Genomic DNA, 22,298 nt, shown 5'->3' on the forward strand with positions numbered 1-22,298 from the left:
CCAGTTCCTTTGTAACCACATCATAATATCCTATCAAATTTGTCAGACAAGACTTTCCCTTAACAAACCCATGCTGTGTCTGAATTATTGCTGCAGTCTTGTCTAGATGATCCTGCAATTCATCTTTAACCAGTGACTCCATTATTTTACCCGGAACAGAAGTTAAACTAACTGGTCTGTAATTATTCGTGTCACCCTTCGAACCTCCTTTGTGAATTGGGGATACATTTGCACATCTCCAGTCCGTGGGAACCTCCCCTGAGTCCAAGGATGCTCTCATAATTATGGCTAAGGGTTTGCTTAGTTGCTTTGCCGTCTCCTTTAATATAACTGGATAGATCCCATCCACCCCAGGTGCTTTTCTTACGTTTAACTTCAACAATTTCTCTTCCACTTTGCTCTCGGTTATTACAAAATCATTAAGTATCTTGCTACAATTTGATAACCTTCTGCCATTTTCAAACCTTAATAATTCCTCACGTGTGAATGTAGATGCAAAATACTCATTCAGTTTGTTTGCTATCTGAGCAGGATCATCAACAGTCGAACCATCGATGTCAAGTGGACCAATCAGATTCATCCCCTTCCTTTTAGAGTTTATATAAGTAAAGAAATCCTTGCTGTTTTTCTTAGCATCTTTTGCCAAGGATTTCTCGTAATCTGCCTTCGCCTGCCGAACCTCCTTTGTGACCTGATTACAGATTAACTTATATCTGCCATATGCTTCTGAGTCGCTTGATAATTTATAAGCATCCTATGCATTTTTCTTCTCTGTTACGAGTCTTATGCTGACTTCTTCTTACGGTCAGTGGCTTCTTGTGCCACGTTTGGTCTTATTCATGTATTGTTCTTATGATTCCTTGTGCCACAATTTATATATCTGACTAGTTCTAATATGCGGTGTAATTTATTGTCTGGACATGTTACATGTTCATTTCACTTTATGACATTGTAATTCATATGCCCTTGAATCTACATATCATCTGTATATAATATAATATGTATGTATGTACAGGGTTGTTAAAATTAAAGTATCCCTATGTAGAGGGCTCTCGAGCGAGTTCTAAGGCTCGTACTGAAGAGAAATTTGGACAACAGGTACATTAAAGAATGCACTCGCCATTTATTGAGAAAATAATTAGTTACAAAATTTGTCACTATATGGCGCTGTGGCAATACAAATCACTTGAACAGCGCTACAATTTTTAAATGTGTCCTCCATTTTGGTCAACAACAGTTTCCATTCGAAGAACAGCATTTTCTACAGTAGAACATAAATGCGAACTGGAATAGCCAGCACATGACGTCTAATGCTGTCCTTCAGATCTGCCAGAGTTTGACATCCATTCCGATATACCTGGTTCTTCAAAAAAACCCACAACCAGAAGTCGTATGGGGTGGTCCGGTGATCGGGGTGGCCAAGATGTCTGAAAACAACGGCTGATGACCCGTTTGTCTGTAAAGTGTTGCGTTAGCAATCTTTGGACACAACGGTGGATGTGGGGTGGCGCACCATCTTGCATGAATATGGTATCCTGAAGGCACCCACGTTTTTGCAGCTCTGGTATTGCGAAATTTGCCAATATTTCATAATTTCGCTGTCCAGTGATGGAGCAGGTGTGGGGTCCAGTCGGTGTTACCTGTTCAAAAAAATATAGCCCAATCATGAATGTGGCCGTAAATCCACACCACACTGTCATTTTGGAGAATGTAACGGGACCTCTTGGATAACTCGAGGGTTTTCTGTTGCCCAAATGCGACAGTTGTGTGTATTCACTTGTCCATTTAAGCATAAGTGGGCTTCATCACTCCAAAGGGTGTTCCATGGCCAAGTGATATCCACTGTCATTCGCGCCAGAAACTGAAGTGCGTATGAGAAACGAATATCTGCATCACCATGCTTTAGCTGTGGCATGTGCATCTTGTAAGGATGGTATCGCAACACCTGACGCATTACTAGCTTTACAGTGGAATACAGCATGTTCACTTCACGAGAAACAATTGGCACACTTGCGATATCACATGGAGATTGACTTGATAAATCCCCGACAGCCATAGCTACATCTTCAACACGAGAGGAGTCCACTCGTTTTCGACCTCTACCTGGTTGAACACCAAGATGTCCTGTTGCTTCAAATTTCGCAATAATTTTGCGGACAGCACAAACAGTTATAGGTCCACCTGTGCCCTTTTGCTGTTCTGATACTTCACTAATAGCGCCTTTTCCTGCAACGTTGTTGGCATTGCTGCTGTAGTGCAGGCAAACATCTACTGTATGATTTTGAAGAGTCTGCTTTGCTTTTATAAAGTACAGTAGAGCTGAATAGTGGCACTGTGACAATAACTTAAGATTATGCAAATAACGTAAGTTATTTGCATAATCGTAACTAAGACAGTTACGCGCCATACAGTGATACAGCGCCATAAAAAAATTAGTGACAAATTTTTTAACTAATTTTATTTTTCCAATAAATGGTGAGCGCATTCTTCATTGTACCTGTTGTCCAAATTTCTCTTCAGTACAAGCCTTAGAACTCGCTCCAGAGCCCTCTACATACGAATACTTTAATTTTAACAACCCTGTATATAGAGGATTTGCCAGTTTCTGGCTAGGGGCCGCTTGTTAATAAAAATGTAAAAAAAAAAAAAAAAAAAAAATGGAGTATCCTCCTTTTCTCCTAACTTCTGTATTGGTGATATTGGTAAATCACCTCCTGCTATTCCCATTACAGTCCACTCAATGACCTCTTGTTGTTTATCATCAAAAGGATGTGAGAAGAATTTTGAACAACCTTGACGCCAAGGAAGTCCCATGTCCTGATGATATTTTTCCTTTTCCATTTGTTCTCAAAACCTGTTTCCTGAGTTTAGTTCTGTACTGTGTCGCCTTTTCTTATTCCACTAGTTTTCTTTCCTTCTGCTTGGAAATTTGCTCATATGCAACCAGTTCCTAAAAAGAGTTGCAAAACCCTCTATCCAATTATATTCCCACTGCACATACGTCTACGTTTTCCAAAGTAATGGAAAAACCCATTAACCGCCAACTTCTAAACTATATCGAAACCTTCCATTTGATCAATGATCCCACCAGTATGGATTTCGTCATTATCGATCCACTGGTGATATTTTGACCTATGTTACCCATCTATGGACAAATTCAATGGAAAAGTTTGGCTCAAATGTTACCCTTGACATTTCTAAGGCTATTGAAAGGTCTTCTAAGTAAGCTTCCATCTTATGGTTTGCCAACTGTTTTTTCTAATTGGGTATCCAGTTTCCTCTCTCGCCGCTCACTGTGGCGAGCGAGAAAATAAAAATGATAGATTGCGGTCTGTCTTCTAACTTCTTTCTCCCACTATTTTCCTCTTGTATATTAATGACCTTCTTCCACAAGAAATCTTATTCTTAATTTTGCTGATAATAGCCAATTGCATTTAACTTCCAATTTGAGAAACCTTGCCCTGCACAAACTGCTTCAATTTCTCGAATATCCACTAGCAGTTCCTTATCCAGACTAAGTTCCACTCCAGATAATGCTCCAATGGAGAAAAGATAACTTAGTTAATTTCAATATATCTAATCACAATTCTCGTTTATATCTCGCAAAAAGGAGTCTACACCTCCTATGCTTATCTTTGATGACACTCAGATTTCTAGACAAGATCACCTATCTCTATTAGGGATTACCGTGACTTCTAATCTCTCTTGGCATAACACAAATCTCTTGGCATTGCACATCACAAATATTGCTGCCTCTGCATCTAAACAACTGGGTTTTCTCTTTCGCTCTCGGCTTTACTTTTCTTAAAAAAAATTACTCACTCTGCACAAATCAGAAATCCGCCCTACCTTGTAATACTGTTCCCACATCTGGCGTGGCACCCGAAATTTCTCTCGGGCTTCTATATACTCCATTTAAAAGATGGTTGTCACGTCAATTAACGAACCCATCTCTTACAAAGTCTCTCCACTCTCCCTCTCATAAACGTTCTGTTTTTGCTGCATGCCTTTTCTATAAATATTTCCATGGACACTCTTCTTCTGAAAGGGTTCTATAATTCCCCCACTCTTTTCCATAAAGTCCGAACAGTGCAACAAGCGGTCAACATTCATTTATTGTCCAACTTACAACAACTCGCAGAACCAACTTTTCTTCTTTCTGGTTTATGCCTTCAATTTCAACTTTATGGAACAACCTTCCTTCAAATATACTTCCCCGAATATTACAGAATTTCAAGTCTAATGTTAACAAGTGTCTTCTGTCTTCCCAACCTTCACCCACGCACTTTACTAAGTACTATAGGTTCTAATACTCGTACCTTTCGTGTTTAGGGGTTTCATAAAAAAAATAATAATAAAAATAAACGAGTGGTCCACAAATTTAGAATTCATACGCTTTCAAAAACTTTAATGAATATCCAATAGAAATAGGTCATAGGTCTTTAGAAAGCTTGCGATGTGTGAATTTTTGAATCGGCTTCACTGTATACTGGCTCCAGATAGCTGGGAGTGAGCTGTCTCCATTATCTCTTGGAAAATACAAAGCATAAAGGGAAACTCAGGACGGGCGGTTGATTTTTATGCAACTTCTTTATTACTTCTATCATTTAGTGAATGTTGTTGTAGGATTTTAGGAGCATCAGCAACTTAGACTATATTACAAAATGCACTGTATAACATGCTGTAAATTGTGTGGTCGATTTGTTGTTAGCTGGATGAAAGACAGGAGTTCTTGGAGGGAAAACCATGTTACCCTCGCCTGAGATCGATTAACTCAGCCACGTTGTGAAAAAGACTCAAGAATTCCTCCCGTGGTTGATTGCATTCAAACTCAGGTCTTTTCCACCAGGTATGAGGAGGTTAATGATGATGATTATATGCGCTCTACTAACCAAAAGGACTTTCTATTCCAGACCTAAGAAGTTCTGGAATAGAAGTGCGGCAAACAGGTAGGTCAAATGTTTTCATTATCAATTTGGTCACGAGGTCAATACTGTTATTAACCGACCGTGAATTTTCTTCAAGGTACTTTTAGATTAGAAGTTTATTATATACAGTGTAATTATGGCTCTCAAATTATTATTTATTGTTAATTTATAAAATTTTAGGGGTTGTGTGGAAATTTTAAATTTCAAAAAGACTTTGCGGAACATTTCCATTTGTGAAAATGTTCCTCAGCCAAAAAGATACTTTGAAAAGCCCTGGTCTAGATCACAGGAGACTTAGATTACTTTCTAAAGAAAGGATTCGTATCAGAAGTACAATCATTATTCGCATGAATCATATTTCTGTGCAGATATGGTAATTCCATCAACCAAAGCCCCAAATGAAGTATCGTGCGTCCATGAATAATACTCGGAAAAGGAGTTCGTGCCCTCATTTCTCTTTTCTCGCCTCACCCCCTCCCACACTGATAATAAATTAACACTATCTGGTAGTCTGGCCGTTACGGACTATTGAGCTGCTACTATCACGCTATGGTATCCTACCATTCAGAGTCGGCAAGTCGCCGCAACCGTCTTCGTCGGCCGCGTGTCACGGTACCGTCGATTTTCCGGTGCTTCTGTTGTGTCTTTCCTGTTCCACGGACGACGACAGGCACGCACACCCCTCGCTCTCTAATAGATCGATCCAAGCAGGCGTGCTCCCCACGTGGACCGCTGAGGTGGCGGGCCCCAAACTCGCGGGCCGAGAGTCAGTGTGGCGGAAGGCCGTGCAGTAAGACGCATTCGTCATGTAGTAGTGAATGGGACCGTCGCCAAGCTGGAGCAACAGGTCTACGCCTGGTGTATGTGTTACGGCATCGGCCGCTGCTTTTAAAGTAAAGGTGTTGTCACAGCATTCCTTCTGTAGCTAAATACAGGCCCTCTGTCCGCGGCAGGCTTCTGGGATTTCAGTGAGTATCGGCCCGTTCTTTAAATTTTTCTTCTTAAACTTTAAGTCTCCGATGGACTTGGACCACCAAACGACAAATGTACATTTGTTATTCTACCAATGCTAAACCCCGCGGCGAACCCGATTTCCCCGGTGATGTGTCTGTATGTTGTGAATGCCACTATACCAACACCTGCGTAAAAAAGTTGTCGGTAAATGTCACCAGTGTGGCCGATCGTAAGAGGTCAGCTGCGTGTCAAAAAAAAGGGCTACAGGAGGGTACGTTTTGAGATGTAACAGTCGGTACTGGAAAGGTTAAATAAAATGCGAAAGACTTAAGTTTGTCATTTACTTAACGTACAAATTCGTATTATTATATTACGATCAATTAATAGTATCTTAACCCTTTTGTTCCTAGAAGATTTCATCGTCACACCTATTGTACATCGTAATGTAATCTTTACAATACTGGAGTGATTCTTAACAACGAAGAAATTCTACAATCAGTTTGAACTAAATTCCTTAATTTAGTGCGCGTTTTAATTTGGACCACAATGAATGATTATTACCTCTGAGTTCAAGAAATAAATAAACAGGAAAAAAGACAGATATTAAAAAATTAAAACGTACTGAAGAATATTTAAAAACATAACGAACAATGAATAATGCAAACTTTCGATCAAAATATAGTTTCTCTGATGACCTTCGACTTATAAGCGAGTTACTCGGTAAAGGAAATGTGATCAGAATATCACATCTCAAAGATATATTTTCGTTTCTTGGTACAAAGAGGAGGAAGAATGGCAAAAATAAGCTAATTAACGTCCTGAATCTATTAATGTAATGTTTGCCTTGTCATATCTGACGTTTACATAATGACCAGCATTGCATATTGAAACCTGTCAAGGACTAAATATCAACAAAAAAAAACTGCGAAATAATTACTGGTTACGTAATTCTGCCTGAGAATAGAAGAAACATAGAAAAGAAGATTAAGCAGCCTTAGTGGATAGCACAGTTGGTATAATTACTGTTCTCCCCACTCCGATTCGAATTTGGATGGAAAAGACCCAAATTCGCATCCCGGCATTGACGCGAGGGATTTTTATGGGTATTTTTGACAACGTGACTGAGTTAGTCGGTCCCAGGCGAGGGCATCATAGTTTTTCTTCCAGCAAACAGCAAACAGACTATAGAACAACGCGACATATTATGAATGGCGCAATATGGTCTAAGATGCTGATATTCCTAAAACCCAACTGCAAGTAGATTAGGCAATCACAAGTAGATTAAGCAATCATAAGTAGATTAAACAACCCCGAAACCGGACTTTCACGTAGCCGACTTTAATTGCTACTTTATAATTGGTAATCGTGTTTATATTCCATTTTTCCCTATGAAATATACTCCGGCAACGTGATAAAAAATTAAGGAATAAAAATTTTTATTAAAAAATAATTTTTAATTATTTATTAGGGTGCTGTAAGCAATTCACATCAAAGCAAGCCAGGCCATGAGGCGTTAGCGCAGTCTATTTGTAAATAGCACGTATTCTATGAAAAAATATGCACCCCTTACTGGAGACCGACTAACTCGGCCACAGTGTGAGCAACAACAAAAAGAACCAACAAAAGTTTCTCCCATTTAGGTGGGATAAAATGTGGTCTTTCCCACACAGCGTGGGGAGTAGGGCCCTCGTAAACATTGTACTAATCGCAAATGAACGCACTTTTTTCCGTTGTCGCTCTTAAAAGAACAAAAAATTTAGTTAATTTTGAATCTTGTCGGGTGTAGAAGTTTATTAGGAAATTATAAAATAAACCATTGGCCTGATTTTCAAAATGCTCAGGTAACTGAGAACTCATTTAAAAATAAAGAAATAAAACAATTGTAGTGCTGCTATTAAAAACATACCTTACTTACTCCTTTCTAATTGAAAATCGAGATAATTAACTGCTCATTAGATCATCTCCCTTGGTAAGAAATATGAAAAATCATATCGAAATCATTTGTCCTATCTTTAGTTGCATTATAGCCAACGTAGCTTATGCGCCACCAAACCTCCATATCAACAACAACTATCTTTAGTTAATGGTAAAATGGGAAATCGTTCTAGAATGCGACCATTTCTTTCGCGGAAAGACGACATTGTCTACTCCTTTTAACTTTTCACCTTTTTCACAGTTCTTTTTTTCTTTTTTCAGAATCTCTTTTTACTGACTGGATTCATAAGCACCTAACTCCATAAATTGTATCTCTCGAGTCACCTGCGGTATAGAAACAGATCACAAAACATGCAATTCTGGGAACAGTCAATTGGAATACATACTGTATCCGTAGGCTAGTGTTCCTTAATTCACGGGGCGCGACCCATGAATTAAGAACTGGTTCAACCAGCCATTTAAAGCGATTCCCAAGGAATTCCAGTGACCTTCCTGTATAGTCTGGTCTCATGATAACCCCGTCTCAATTCAGTCTGTTAAACCCAAAGAAATAATCTAGATTTTAAGCTTGTAAGAACCAGGTGCTGAAATTTCAATATACCACTGTTTCCAAAAATATTTTACTTGACTTGATAAACTGTTTTTAAATTTCTGTGCGAGTTCAGGGCTTTTTAAAAAAGTTCATTTGTTTATTTTAATTCTGTTTCTCTTGATTTTTGTCATAAATTATGGTATGATTCTCAAGTGATCCCTGCGACTAGAATTTGGGTTGCAGTCCATAAAGGCCAAGAACCGCTGTCACCGAAAATGGGAATAAGCGCACTGGGTTACCAGTGCATTCAGAGTGTGCATTCAGAGTGTGCGTAGTTGTTTCATTATTCTGATGTAAGGTTATATATTTGTATATAATAATATAACAGTACTACAATCACAAAAGAGTAATTCAAGAATATTCATATCAGTAAAGGAATGTATAATAAAAATCTTGTGATCAGAAGTATAAGTTTTAAAAGATGCCAGCTTTCCCCATAAGAAGCAGCCAATTTTGTCTCATCGATTGCTATCTCAGAGGCATCTGCTTGAGTGGCGCAGTGGATAACTTCGCTATTCTCTTCCATGTAGAAGACGCTTTGGTTCGATTCCCGTGTCGGGAAGTTGGAAAATACTTCTCGTCGGGACACAAGAACTATTGCGGGTTTCTCTTTCACGCAATAGGCAAATAGCCTATTGCCTATTGCGTGATAGGCAATAGGCTATTTGCCTATTGCGTGAAAGAGGCAAATAGCCTGTCTCGAGCAAGGGTTTCCAGGTTTACCTCAGGGGATTATGGTCGATTTTCATATTTTCAAGTTTTTAACTACAAATATAGAAAACTCAACTAGAAAATACACGCAATTTACAGACACAATATACTAAAACTTTTTGGCCTTAGTTTCCTCGGAGAATATTCTAAAAGCCCTGATCCAACTATCAAAGAGATGGTTAGAAAACACTGGCCCATTCCACAAGATACATAATATGCAGGTAGCCACAGTAGTTTGTGAAGAATATATACAAGGACAGTCAGCTTAATCTAAAAAAATTAGAAGCAGGGTGGGACAACAAAAATACCTAACCGTTTTATTTCCAAAGTAAGCAGATCATGTTAAGTCAACTGTATGGTAGTGGAGAAGAGACGACAATTCTATCATTATTCAAATCTTTATTGTTTGTCAGCACTTTAGAGATCTCTACCCAAGAAGATTTGTTATTATACAGTACGTTCTATGGTAAATATTCATGAGCCTGTCGGTAGATGAGTGTTGTAATAGGAAATAAGAAGTTTATGGTACTATTATATCTCGTGAACCAAATTCGGTTATTTCAGGCTATTTTCAGCCAATGGACATCCAGATTCTGGTCTTCTGGTTCCATCTTTCAATTGATTCCATTGCAGAAATATCGTGCTGGGAGATCACATTAAGTCCAGCTGCCCTAAATGTCTGTGACTTCCCTGTAAGCAGCCTGTCACTTTAAACCGTGTCTTCACGTTGCTCAATCATTTGCCCACCTTATATACGAAGTTTCCTATCGCAATCATCAACCGTCCCTCTATCTTTTAAAACCATCGCATTTGTATTTTGTTCCCACTGAATTGTTTACATTAAGAAGGGTCCTACGCGTCTCTCGGACGCATGCTACTTAAGGCTCGACTGCTTCAATAAGGAATTGGCCTTATTAGCACTATGGATTTATCCGATTCCTCCGTAGCTGTGCTATTGGCTGTTATCAGAACACCTTGGAGGTAAATACAACCCTCAATGAAATCAAACCTTCGCGAAGACATGGTCAACACTATCTCGACCACATTCGGACATCAAGGAATCCGCAGAAACTTTGTATCCTACCTCTGCTATACTGACGTAGTACGAGCGTGGCCTCTATGCAAGACAACTGTAGTGTACCTCCTCACCTTATGTTACAGCCCACAATTGGCGTTGACAGCACGTTTCATGGAACGAAGCCAGTTGCGGTGTATATTATTTACAAAGATTCCAGGTGTAGTCATCTGCAGAGAGCCAGAAACACGGAATTTTTTTAATAGCATCGTTGAAAGGGGCACCTATGAGGAAGAAGTGTGCTCAGTTGGAGGTACCTCATTGGGTATCCTCTATCCTCTGTAGGAATATACTTAACAAAAGTAAACTAAGGCATGGAATGATACTACTCTTGACCGCTCTCCACAACTTCTGGATGTATAAGTACGCGTATACACTGCCATGTTACCATTAATTATCACTGATTTTTTACAAAATGCATTAAAGATCATCTATTGGAGAAATTCTAGCCAAATATTTCAATCTCCCACGATATGCTCTTCCACACTGCGACTGCTTCTTAATTTTGGAAACTAGAGTGCTGTATATAACTATTTATTAATAACTTAATAGAGCATGATAAACTTGAGATGATATATAACTTCTTATACACTAATTATGAATTTCACAAACTTTTATGAAACAAGTAGATCCTGTACAAAAGAGTCGAAGTTTAATGGAACTGTTTCATAAACAAGCTATAAGTTGGAAACATGAGAAACAAACAGAGCTACTGCTGTGGTTGTTGTCGTTGGTTTAAGGCTCATCAGCGACTTAGGCCGTATTGCGCCGTATATATAATATGTATCTAAATCGCGTATGTGTTTTGTGGTCGATTTGCCTGTGTGCTCAACGGAAAACCAGGATTTCCACGAGGAGAAAACCATGCTACCATCGCCTGAGACCGACTAACTCAGCCACGTTGTGACAAAGGCCCATAAAAATTCCTCACGTCATCGACGGGACTGGAACTCAAGTCTTTTGCACCCGGTGTGGGGAGGACGACGATTCTACCAACTGTGCTACTACCCACGAGTGCTGCCAAACTTGATCCATTGTCTGTCACCAATGATACCATGAATGCAGCTGTCTATTTTGAGGTTCTGAGCAATTCTCTCTTACTTTCACTGTGGTGATTCCTTGAGAGAGAGAGAGAGAGAGAGAGAGAGAGAGAGAGAGAGAGAGAGAGAGAGAGAGAGAGAGAGAGAGAGAGAATCCTCTAGAGGCCGTATTTGTAACAACATGATAACGTTCCGTTTCACAAAGCTCGGCCAGTACAGCAGTAGTTTGAGAAGGATAATGTGGTAAACCAGCCATTTTCAGCCTAGAACCGTAATGTGAATCCAACTGCACACTCTTTATGAGCTGACCGGTGCGGCAGCTCATAAAGAGTGTGTTGTTCCAATAGGTGTCCATTGGAACAACACACTGGGCGTGGTTCTCCATGAGGAAGCTATGCTCTATATTAAAATTTGTTTTCTAACCAGATGTTTCTTTTGTTTTTTAATTAAGCTTCCCGATACGTGTTGGAGTATAGTGAATAACTCTCTTTGTAACAGAAGATATCATTTACTGTTTGGAAGAAGTTTCTAGAAACCAATGAATTGCGATGAGGAACGAACTAAGTATTTTATTAAGATTGAGAAGATTTGAACTGTAACCCGAATTTCCATATTAACTGAAAACAAAATCATATCGTAAAGTACTATACTTTTTATATTCCTTAGGCCGCACCAGTTAGGTCATTAAATGAATCACATTTCATCAGAACCAAAGATATTATTTAAATAACTTCTTAGTTCTCCTGGACAACCTCAATGAATAGGTATTTTTCACAAATTATTACTTTAAGTTAGAAAAATGACATTAAATGTTTATGATTAACAGGAAACGAATAAATCCATGGATTTAAAATAACCAAAAACAAATCATTCAGTTTTACTTCAGTTTTATTTCAAAAATCAAGTGAACCAAATGCCTCTAGTGCTGGAATTTTTCATCAGCCATCAAAAAAACCCGAAAAAAACTGAATAAATCTTTATTGCATGACAAAAGCTACACAATCCATCGGATATACCTTTAGAAACACTAGTCGACAACAGATAGTTAGTCCTGTAGACAACCAAGTAAGGACCTCACAATTCGAAGTTCTTCTCCGTTAGTCCGATCTGTACATCCTTCTTTGCTTGCTCCATGGCTAATTTAAAATAAAAATGGACAAGCCTTTTGAATATAAAATATAGTCATCCAGACAACCTTTAACCCTGTGTTATTTTACAGGATGGGGAACCAGTTTTGCCATGATGAGATGTTATTGCAGCCAGTGGCGACAGTCGCTCTTGTTCAGACAACGTTCTTGATTTAGAATTACTATAACTGGTCACCACATCAACAACTTGAATGCTTCAGTACGAATGTCGCCGTGGGAAATGTTTAAATTTATAAGAATCTAGCTAAACTATAAACAGATCCAATGAAATCTGAAGCTGGGAGGGGGATGGCTTATATTTAATGTACACATACTGTTTCGTGGTGATAAGTATGCTTTTACGTTCATGTTTATGACGGAGTATAATGACCTTGTTCCTAAGAAATGTGGTAAATCTACTCGTAACTACCACTGATGAATATAATCGTATGTCTGATCTGATTTTGCAAAACAAATAAACAGTGCGATTTTATTATTGCTCATGCTTAAATCCACTTTTAGTGCCCATTCATGTCTCGTCTTTTTTTCATTAATATATTTTAAATACTACATTCTCAACACGTAGTCATTAAGTAACTTTCTTCTTCTCTCATTTCCCCCTGCACCAGAGACACCCTCTAATTAGTTCAGAGAACTTAACAGTTCTGAGTGAAGCCGCACAGAACGTTAGCTGAAGACGGGGAGGAGGAAGGGGAGAAATGTCCAGAGCTAAACATGATAAACTGGTTTTTGTAGTACGTGGGCTTTACTCGGTAATGTAAACCACAGTTAAGCATGTGTAGAACAAAGGGTGTGTCCCACTGTCGTCATTTCTCTAATAAGAACTTTCGCATCTAGGTTAATCTAGATGTGAAATCGTTTCATTTTAAGAAATTAGCCAAAAATAATCCATTTTCTATTCCTGACTGCAACCATTAGCATAGATCAAGCATTTAAACACGTTTAACCGTGAAAGTTTTAAAAAAAACAAGTCACTTTTATGTCAGTTATTGCCCAGAATTCACTTTTAAAACCGCTTTCTGCACCATTTCTTCATCCCATTTTCGTTTCAAAAATAAGCCTGAATTCCTGCTTGTAGGTTCTTGAGTCTTGTATAAATAAACTCGGTACGTTTGAGGAAAATGTCATCTAGTGGGATGTCAGAAGGCATTAAATTACCGCCTACACTTGGATTAATGTAACCTTCCCAAAATTCGCTCTTTTCAGAAAACTTGTTGTACACAGACGGTTATCATTTGGAAGCCTTAAACTCTCGGCTCTTAAGAGAGAGAGAGAGAGAGAGAGAGAGTGTGTCCAGAAATAGCAACCGAAGAAATTAATTTCCATGCTCTCCTGTGGCAGATTTTCATGGCAATTTAGCGCTAGTGTTTTCAGCCAGCGTAATTAACTAAATTCGGTTTATTTAAAAGGATCGTCTCTCACGTATTCCCTTCAGAAAATGAGTCTCTGTCCAGATAGATTACACCAATAAATTTATTGGCTATTAATTTGCGATCGGCTTACCTTATTCTCTCTAACAGTGAATGCCGCAACAACCGGAATGAGATACAAAATGTTCTGTTTAGCAAATAGAATGTTTTAATATTTTCAATTTATTATTGAGAAGACAGATTTTTATTTATTTAAGTTTTTATTGTGTTCGTAAGTAACCAAAATTTGTCCTTTGTGGCAAAATGCTACCTTATACAGATTTGTTGTCAAGTGCTATCTTATATTCCTGACCAACCTTTTGAGTTTGTTGGTGTTTGATGGAGCTTAACGAAACATAGGCTGCCAGGGCCATATTGTGTCTTTCTAATGGTTAATAATGAAAAAATGACTTTATTTAAAGTAGCTGTTATATTTTATGATATATTCCTAAGCAGTTCCGTTTTACTGGGATCATCTCCAAGAATCTGCAATAATGTTGACAGTGCATTAGCAGCTGATTTAAGTGTTTGAACAAATATTGAGAGATTGGGGAGACTGTCATTTATTATTAGATGAGTATGCCCAATCCTTAGCCTTGCCAGAATTATTTCTTCTCGCTTGCTTTTCCGGAAGCTGGAGGGCCACAGAAACCTTTTGAAGGATTGTAATTGTCTTTCATAATAAGCGCTTACAGAAGTGACAAACAGTAGTTATAAAGAAATGTTAACGACGAATCTTCCACTAATCTGATTTCCTACATACACGGAAACTTCGGAGGAACTACAAACCACCAACGTTGAACGTTAGAATTCAGAGAGTGTGGTCGCCATCCTTCCAATGCCAATGACCACGTCTACAGAAAAAATCAATTTTTTAACATCTTGTTTTAACATTGAACATCTGTATGAACGATGTTAATGGGAAAATGTGGTTAGACATAATCATTATGCAGAAATATGAGAATCTAGCTTCCTCGGTGCGGTAAATATGGGAGCGGGTAAAGTCCTTTCAAATGTAGATTTTCCCAAGAAATCCAAGAAGGTTGGCAATATCTTTTGCAACTTTTTTAGTTTTAAAATTAACTGAGCCCGAGATTTCGTAAATCTGACTACACAATCATAACTAAGTGGGTAGTGTACCGGTCACGAGGTCTGCAAGTTGGGTGATCAAATTCGCGAGATACCAAAAAATATGGTAACGTTTCTAAGCTTTAATATGTCGAATAACTGAAGATGTACATGCAGTGATCAAAACAAATTAATTAAATCCAAAGCGTTTAAAAGAGGTTCTATAACGGATTAAGTTCATCTGAATAACCTCGTTCATCCATGATAAACTTTCTGTTTTTCTTGGATTGACATTAATATTAATAAATAAACAATCAAACTAGGCAAGATTTCGATAACTGTTCGAATCCAGATAGCCAAACAAATGGAAAAAGTTCAGGTTAGCTTGAAATTTTCTGAATTTGCTTTAATGTTTTGCTCAATAAAGTTGGCTGCAACCGAAAATGATGAATTTTTATAACTCGCTTGAAAAAATTTCAACCAAGATTAGCAGTTTTATGACTTACAGAAAAGTTTACAGAATCTTGTATTTGGAGTCGAAATGGAAAAATCTTATGAACTAGAAATCGTCATTAATAAATTATCTTATTTTTAATAATCAAATGTGCACATGACATTATCAACGGATCGTTTATTGTTTTTATCATTTTAAACTTTATTATTTAACTTCATAATTATTTCTTAAAATTTTTAAAATCTCAGCCAATAATCAGTTATGAACTGTAAATTCCGATTATTGGGAACGGTTGAGAGAAGTGGATAAAAAAAAGACTTAAAAAACAAAAAAAAAGTAATAAAATCCTTGAGTTCAAGCTTATTTACCACCTTTGGAATCCACTAAGGTCATACATAGAACATGAAAATGAGAATCATGTCATTAACCCAACTTCCGATTACGCTCTATCTTGACAGGATTTTATTCGACTATTTACTTGGCTACGAATCAGCTTAAGTCTCTGTTCTTTGCCTTGGCCAATGCTCCGCCGTATCTCCAGGGAATGAGTGTTTTCAACTATTTTTAGCTACACCCGTTTCATCACCAGCTGTGGATGCAACTGATAGCTCACTAAACATTTCTTCCATAATAATCCGAGTATCTCTGGAGAAATGATTGAAATGTCCCTCTTAACTCCTGAACTAAAAGATTTTAATTAAAAGCAAATAACGTATCATATGAACTGCTTCATGCTCGTACGCATCGTTTATATTGGAAATGTTTAACGTTATTTAAAACCGTTCTTATCGAGATCGTTATTTCTGTTACGTCATACTTCCTGAGTTCCGCACACGTCGAGCGTTGCTTTTACGAAGATAGGGATGGCATGGTCAATTTTCTATTGATAGCGACCGCTAGTTGACATATTTTTAGTTGTACATTGTCATGAAACAGTTTATTACATTTTGTAGAAAGGCCCTCCGAGCTTGGAAGACTTTATGAAAGAAACAAGACCTAGGTGTTGCAGGGACTAAGAATTATAAACCTATAAACACGGTATTTTCCGGTGAAACGCTTTTCTTTCTTTCTTCCAGCTCTGATGAAAGGGAAAGCTCAGTTTTGCTAAAGCTTGTTTATAGTTTTTTAATTCTTGGCTGATGCAGCATTTGAGTCTTGTTTCCCTTCGGTTAATTATATACCAATAGGTTCCAGCAAAGATTTAAAAGCATTGAAACTAAGATTTTGATGTCCCATAACTATTTATTCGCTGTACAAGCTACAACTGGCTTTTTTATTACTCATAAAATGCTTCTGTTTGGGTTTTATAATTATAGCGTTGCTGTTGTTTGTTCAAACGGACTGCAACTCTACACAAACTTATACCAAACTCACATTGCGCTATATTAAGGAAATATTGCGACTACGTATCTGGAAAATGTGTCTAAAAATTAAAAATAATTTTATTTTAAAGAAAACGTAGTTTTAAAAGATATTTCAAAGTAGTTTCTGTAGCATCTACAAGTACATTGAAATCTAACCATTTTAAGCCGATGGATTCACGAAAAATTATATTGCCTTTGAAATATTACCAAAAAATTGTGATTTAGGAAACATCAAAATTATTATTAAATGTAAGCCTATCCTACAAATATTTAAAATATTTTTTTTATTATTATTAACCTTATAGATCCCAGAGCTTCTTACACTCATAGCAAAAAACCTCCTTCCATTGAAACAGAGTTATAACTTATTATTAGAATTTATGGGCCAGTTTGCCCATTATCCAAGGGTGATAGGGGGCGGGGAGGGGATATAGCCTCTGATATAGCTGTCGTAACCTGTATCCACTACAATAATTTCCGCTTACATCAAATAAATGATACAGATATTTATATTTAAGGAAAAGTGAACGTGTTGTTTGGTTTAGGGAAAATATTAACGAAATCAAGATTTTTACACTTATCTCACTATCACACTTAAGCGGAAGTGGCCTCATTCTCGATTCATAAGTGACTCTTCATCTATAACCTCGATTTATTGATTAAAACCAGATGTCTAAACTGTCCAAATAAAGAACATGAAAGAAAACAGCACTTATGATTCACTTTTCGAATTCTATGTATCATTGGTGTTATGGTACAGCAGGAAGGCCATGGAAAAAAGAAATAAATGAAATTGAACTGGGAAAAAGGCACAAGCGAAGACTTACTAAAGAATTAAAATGAGAAACATTCAACCCACGTAATAAATCTAAATTAGATATTCCTCGATAAACTTAAATTTAACACGAGAGTCGAAATTTGAATTATTTAGAAACAGAATTCTTGTATAGCCTAAGTACTAAAGAATATGAAGGACAGGAAATGAATTTCATATTTTTTTCTGACTGTAAGAAATCCTTGTCAGTTTTGGCAACTAATTCTGCAACTTTAGTGAACACCTTACCGATTTGACAAAACGAGTATACGAAAATATGGTTCTTGAATTAGAATATTTCAATTTTATCTTGCTTTTCATAAAATTATTTATTTTATCGGGTTTTATGTCTCACGCTTAGAGTTTATAGCGTTTACCGATTAAGATTTATTCAAGTTATACCGTACATTCAATGGTCCGCTTAAAATATTACTCGAAATATCGCACATGCTGTAAGATTCAAATGACATTAAATCAAATTAGTACATTACAGCAACTCCTACTATTTTGGAGTATTTGCAACGTCAAAATGAGCAGTGATAGTACTTAACCGTGATGATAATAGATTTAGCAACCAGATTGGTTAGTTTCTTGGTTTGCTATTTTCAAGGACCATAATTAATGACATGTGGCCGTATAGAGTGTCTGTAAATTACATGCATCCTTTGGTCAGTTTGCTTGTTTTAAGGGATGATATGTTAAGCTTCCAGCAAGAGGAAAAAAGTTCCGATATTGGCCAGCTCGTCTCTAATGTGGGGTAAAAAGAAAACAAAAAAAAAAATCCAGTATTATGTACACTTCGCTTAATATGTAAACTTCACCTTTAGTCTCCTCTAAAGAGGGAATTGAAAGGGCTATAATCCATTCAATCGAATATTGAAAATCATTCGATTCATTTGATTATATTCATATCATTCTAATTATGAAATTTTATATTTGAGTTTTCAATTTTATATTTGGATTCTAAAATCCAAATATATAATTCAATATAAAATTGGACTAATAAATATTTGGCATTTTTCCGTAAAATTTCGAGTTATCTCTATGAACTGCTTGTATTCCATCGTTTAGCAGATTTTTCAATTCCGAATTCGTTTTAAAAAATCCTAAATTCGAAATGAAAACAAAACAGAATTCCCTGGTTAAAAACATTCATTTCGAAACCGATTAAAACAACCAAAAAATAAAATTAAAAAGTAAAAGGTTCCTTCCATTCCCACTGGTAGCGAATTCAGGTAATTTTCCACTATGTATGAGAGGGCAGTATCCCATACCCCTTTTACATGCCTCTGATATATTGCATACATCTCTTTCTATGCTTAAATCGGACGTTGGTAAAAAGTTCTTAATGTAGTCCAGTTAAAAGTTAGGTTTATTTTAAGATTCAATAGAAAATTCGTATTTTTTTATCACAGATTCTAAAAATAAGCATCTGCCCATTTTCACTTACAATAATATCATTGAAAAGCTCGCCCCATAACACTGAGGTGGCGTCATCATCACAATTATCCTTGAGTATTATCCTTGAAATATAACAAATATAAAATATGATTAATCAACAACTCAGTCCACTTAGTGTTCATCGTTCTTTATACACTATTGAGATATTATCTCCGATGCCCTATCTTGAAGAGGAAATGTTTAGCACATAAATAATGCTCTCCGTTTCCATAATAATAGGTACTACAGACCACACACAGAGTGAGACTGAGTATCTAGTCACATTCCTCAGATGTAGGCAATTATCGCAATAATTTCCATTAGTAAACATCCAATTTACCTCCTAATGAGGCAGCTTCCTTTAGATTATGTTACTGTCTCTTAAATACTGTAACTTGCTGGGCATTTCCTCTAGTAAAGTGCACACCCACGAAAACCATGTAATTGTGTCAATTACCGTTTTTCCCCCTCTCCATTCAACTTCAGTTTGAACAGTGCAGCTTCCAAGGGTTTAAGCCGTATATTATGGTAAAATTGCTAAAGATGCAGGACGACTTGAAAATTTATAACATATTTTCCATCAGTACAATAAGCACTAATAGTTTAGTTAATTCTTCAAGTGGATGCTTGAATTAACAACAATAATAAACTCCTTCGTTCCATCTCTTTGAGTTTCGACTGGAAGAATTTCGTGGCCTCTTTTTCTTACTGTGGCCAAGTTAATCGGTGTTAACAATGGTCGCATAGTTTTTCCCCACTCTGCTTGAACTCGTGTTTTTCATCCAGTAGAAACAAGAAAACCTGTCATAGAATATAACCAATTTACATTACAGACGCGCACACTCGTGCCGATACTTACAGCCTTACTCCTATAATCTAAGTCCCCTGCACTTAGATCATAGAATCACTTTAAGATGGCATATATAATAAAAATAAAAATAGCTTCGAATGTCGCTCTGGTAAGGAACGACATTCGAAACTATCTGAACTATTCGAAGGAAGTAAGATCCATAGGACAAAATGCATTTAAAAATACAATATGTAATTTTCTTCATGCAAAAACAGATTAAAAAATAAGATAACACATGTTTTCTTGTGAAAAGATATTTATTAACAGAACAATGAAATAATCCATAAATGAAGGCACATATACTACAGGGTGAATTTTTATTAACCATACTATTTCTTTTCTTTGCAGTTCCGCAAGTTTCAAAATTTTTAACAACGTCATTACTCTATAGAGGAAACTTTGGAAATTTGGTTAACAACATTGAATCCTGCAGCAGTTGTCCTAGAGCTCCTGGATGAAATTTTTGACAATTGAGTGGTTTCTATCTGCTACCCTGAAGTGTATGGCAAAGAACTAACGTGGCCTCCAATACCATTGATTTAAAACCACGTGATTTTTATCTCTTAGGTTATCTCTTGGGTTATCTCCAAGATAGAATGTTTCAAAAGAATCCATGAACCATTTCTGCTCTGAAGAAAGCGATTGAAAATGAATTCTTGGAGGAAACGCGTGAGCATGTTCTTCGCAACTTGACACTCTTACTGTGGCCGAGTAAGAGTAAGTAGCATGAATTTCCAGAATTGCTAAATATATATAAAATTGTCACATTAGCGGTATTCGAGAACAACTCGTCCACCCATGTTCATTATGTCAGTAAATTTCGTGTTTTCTTTGGTCCGTTTGCCGGTTTTGCTGAACGAAAAAAACGAGTTTGAATTTCCGGGAGGAAAAGCCTGAAACTAACTAACTCAGCCGTGTAGTGAAAGTTTCTCCTGTCATTAATGGGATTCGAACCCGGGCCTTTTCCATCTGGTATGGAAGGAGATAATTATAACCTGTGTTCCATCCGTGAGTACAACGCTTCTAAATATAGTTCATGTTAATTTTTGTTTTTTTCTTCAGATGAATAAAATGACATGATGAATAAAAAAAATCACCCTGTGCTTTTCATCATGGTTTCTGATTGCATTTAGGATTTTACTCCCACAGCGTCACGAGTGCTGTCTGTTGTTAAATTCACGGACCATCCTATTCAACATCATTTCATAACCGAATCAGTTCCCTTCCAGATATGTTTTCGAAGGCTGAAACAGATGAAAGTCAGGAGAGGGCAAAATCGGTATTGGGTGGCGGATGAAGAAAACCTACCATCTGTAACGCTATAACTACAGTCGTGTACAGACAGCAGTGGAGGTTCCTTGAACTGATTGCGCAAAGTCAATTTTCCATTATCCACGTGTTAAACATGACAACTATTTTGGTTTAGTCATCAAACGTATACAAAAATATAATAAATTTTCTGTTTTATGCTTCAGGATAGTCATATAGGGTCAGAGGAGTTTACAAATAGAAAGAATACAAGAATAGCACCTCATTTAACAGTCATGATGAATGGAACATAGTTAACCAAAACGCGTGCTACTGTACCCTCGAGTTTGACTACTTGGCTACTATTTAAAAAAAAGCATGGTTTGTGCCCCAAAACATCTGTTACCTTACTCTTCAAGAAGTTGTCATACAAAAAAAAAAGAAAAAAAACCAAAAAACTTAAAATATAACATACTTAAGTTTTTTTTACAGGCAATATAATTTTACTTTAATCGCCAATTTTAGTTTACAGCGTTTCTTGTTGCTTAAAATGTCACATACTGCCTGTCACTCTTCTGACATGAATCACTGCAGTTCACCACCAGTGGCCTACTTTATGGTTTGTTCGGTCGCGGGTTTTATTTTAAAAATCCACTCGGCTTAAAGATGCTCAAACCGATATCAACAGAACCGTTTGTTATTCTGTCAGTAATTCCAGCTCATTTTTAATAAGAAACATCGCTAATATAAACTGAATTCTTTAAATTAAACGTGAAATGTAATTTAATCTTTCCTTAAGTTTAACAGATAATAAACAGAAAATTATTTAAACATCTTTTTGTTTTTTAAAATGGCTCTTAACAACTAGGTGTATATATATTTGGTATGATCAGAAGGCTCACCGAATGCGTCTGTACAAAGTCTTAAAAGGTAAAACTTCTTTGACATTTACTGGCATAGTCAGTAAGTATATTTATTCCCAATAGATTGGAATCATTGTCTTTGATCATAGGTGTGGAAAATGTTTGTTTCCAATAAAAGTGTCGCTATCGCTTTCGATACTTAACCGTTTTTGTGAAGAAAGGTTTAAATTCTTTAAATTAATCATGCGGAATGAAAGATAAGTTCACATTATTAAAATAACAGAAAGTGAATGCAAATTCAAAGGTATTTTCTTTTATCTTAAGTTAGAAATGTGTTTCACGTTGACCTTTTAGTACTCGCATCGATTTGATAATAAATTGTTTTTCCATTATTACATTTTAATT

The 22,298-nt window shown here is 36.7% G+C and overlaps 1 protein-coding gene across 2 annotated transcripts in view; it reads left to right on the forward strand.

Moving 5' to 3' along the window:
- Positions 1-5,710: 5,710 nt before the first annotated feature.
- Positions 5,711-22,298, forward strand: part of LOC150077208 (solute carrier organic anion transporter family member 4A1-like) — a 748,389-nt gene continuing 731,801 nt past the window's right edge. For both annotated transcript variants that reach the window (XM_090386038.1, XM_090386039.1), the window contains exon 1: positions 5,711-5,896. The gene's annotated coding sequence lies outside the window, so the exon portion shown is untranslated. The remainder of the gene's footprint in view (positions 5,897-22,298) is intronic.

The sequence above is a fragment of the Mastigoproctus giganteus genome, chromosome 12 (assembly GCF_048544385.1).
Source record: "Mastigoproctus giganteus isolate SK-2022 chromosome 12, ASM4854438v1, whole genome shotgun sequence".
Classification (NCBI taxonomy): Eukaryota; Metazoa; Arthropoda; class Arachnida; order Uropygi; family Thelyphonidae; genus Mastigoproctus; species Mastigoproctus giganteus.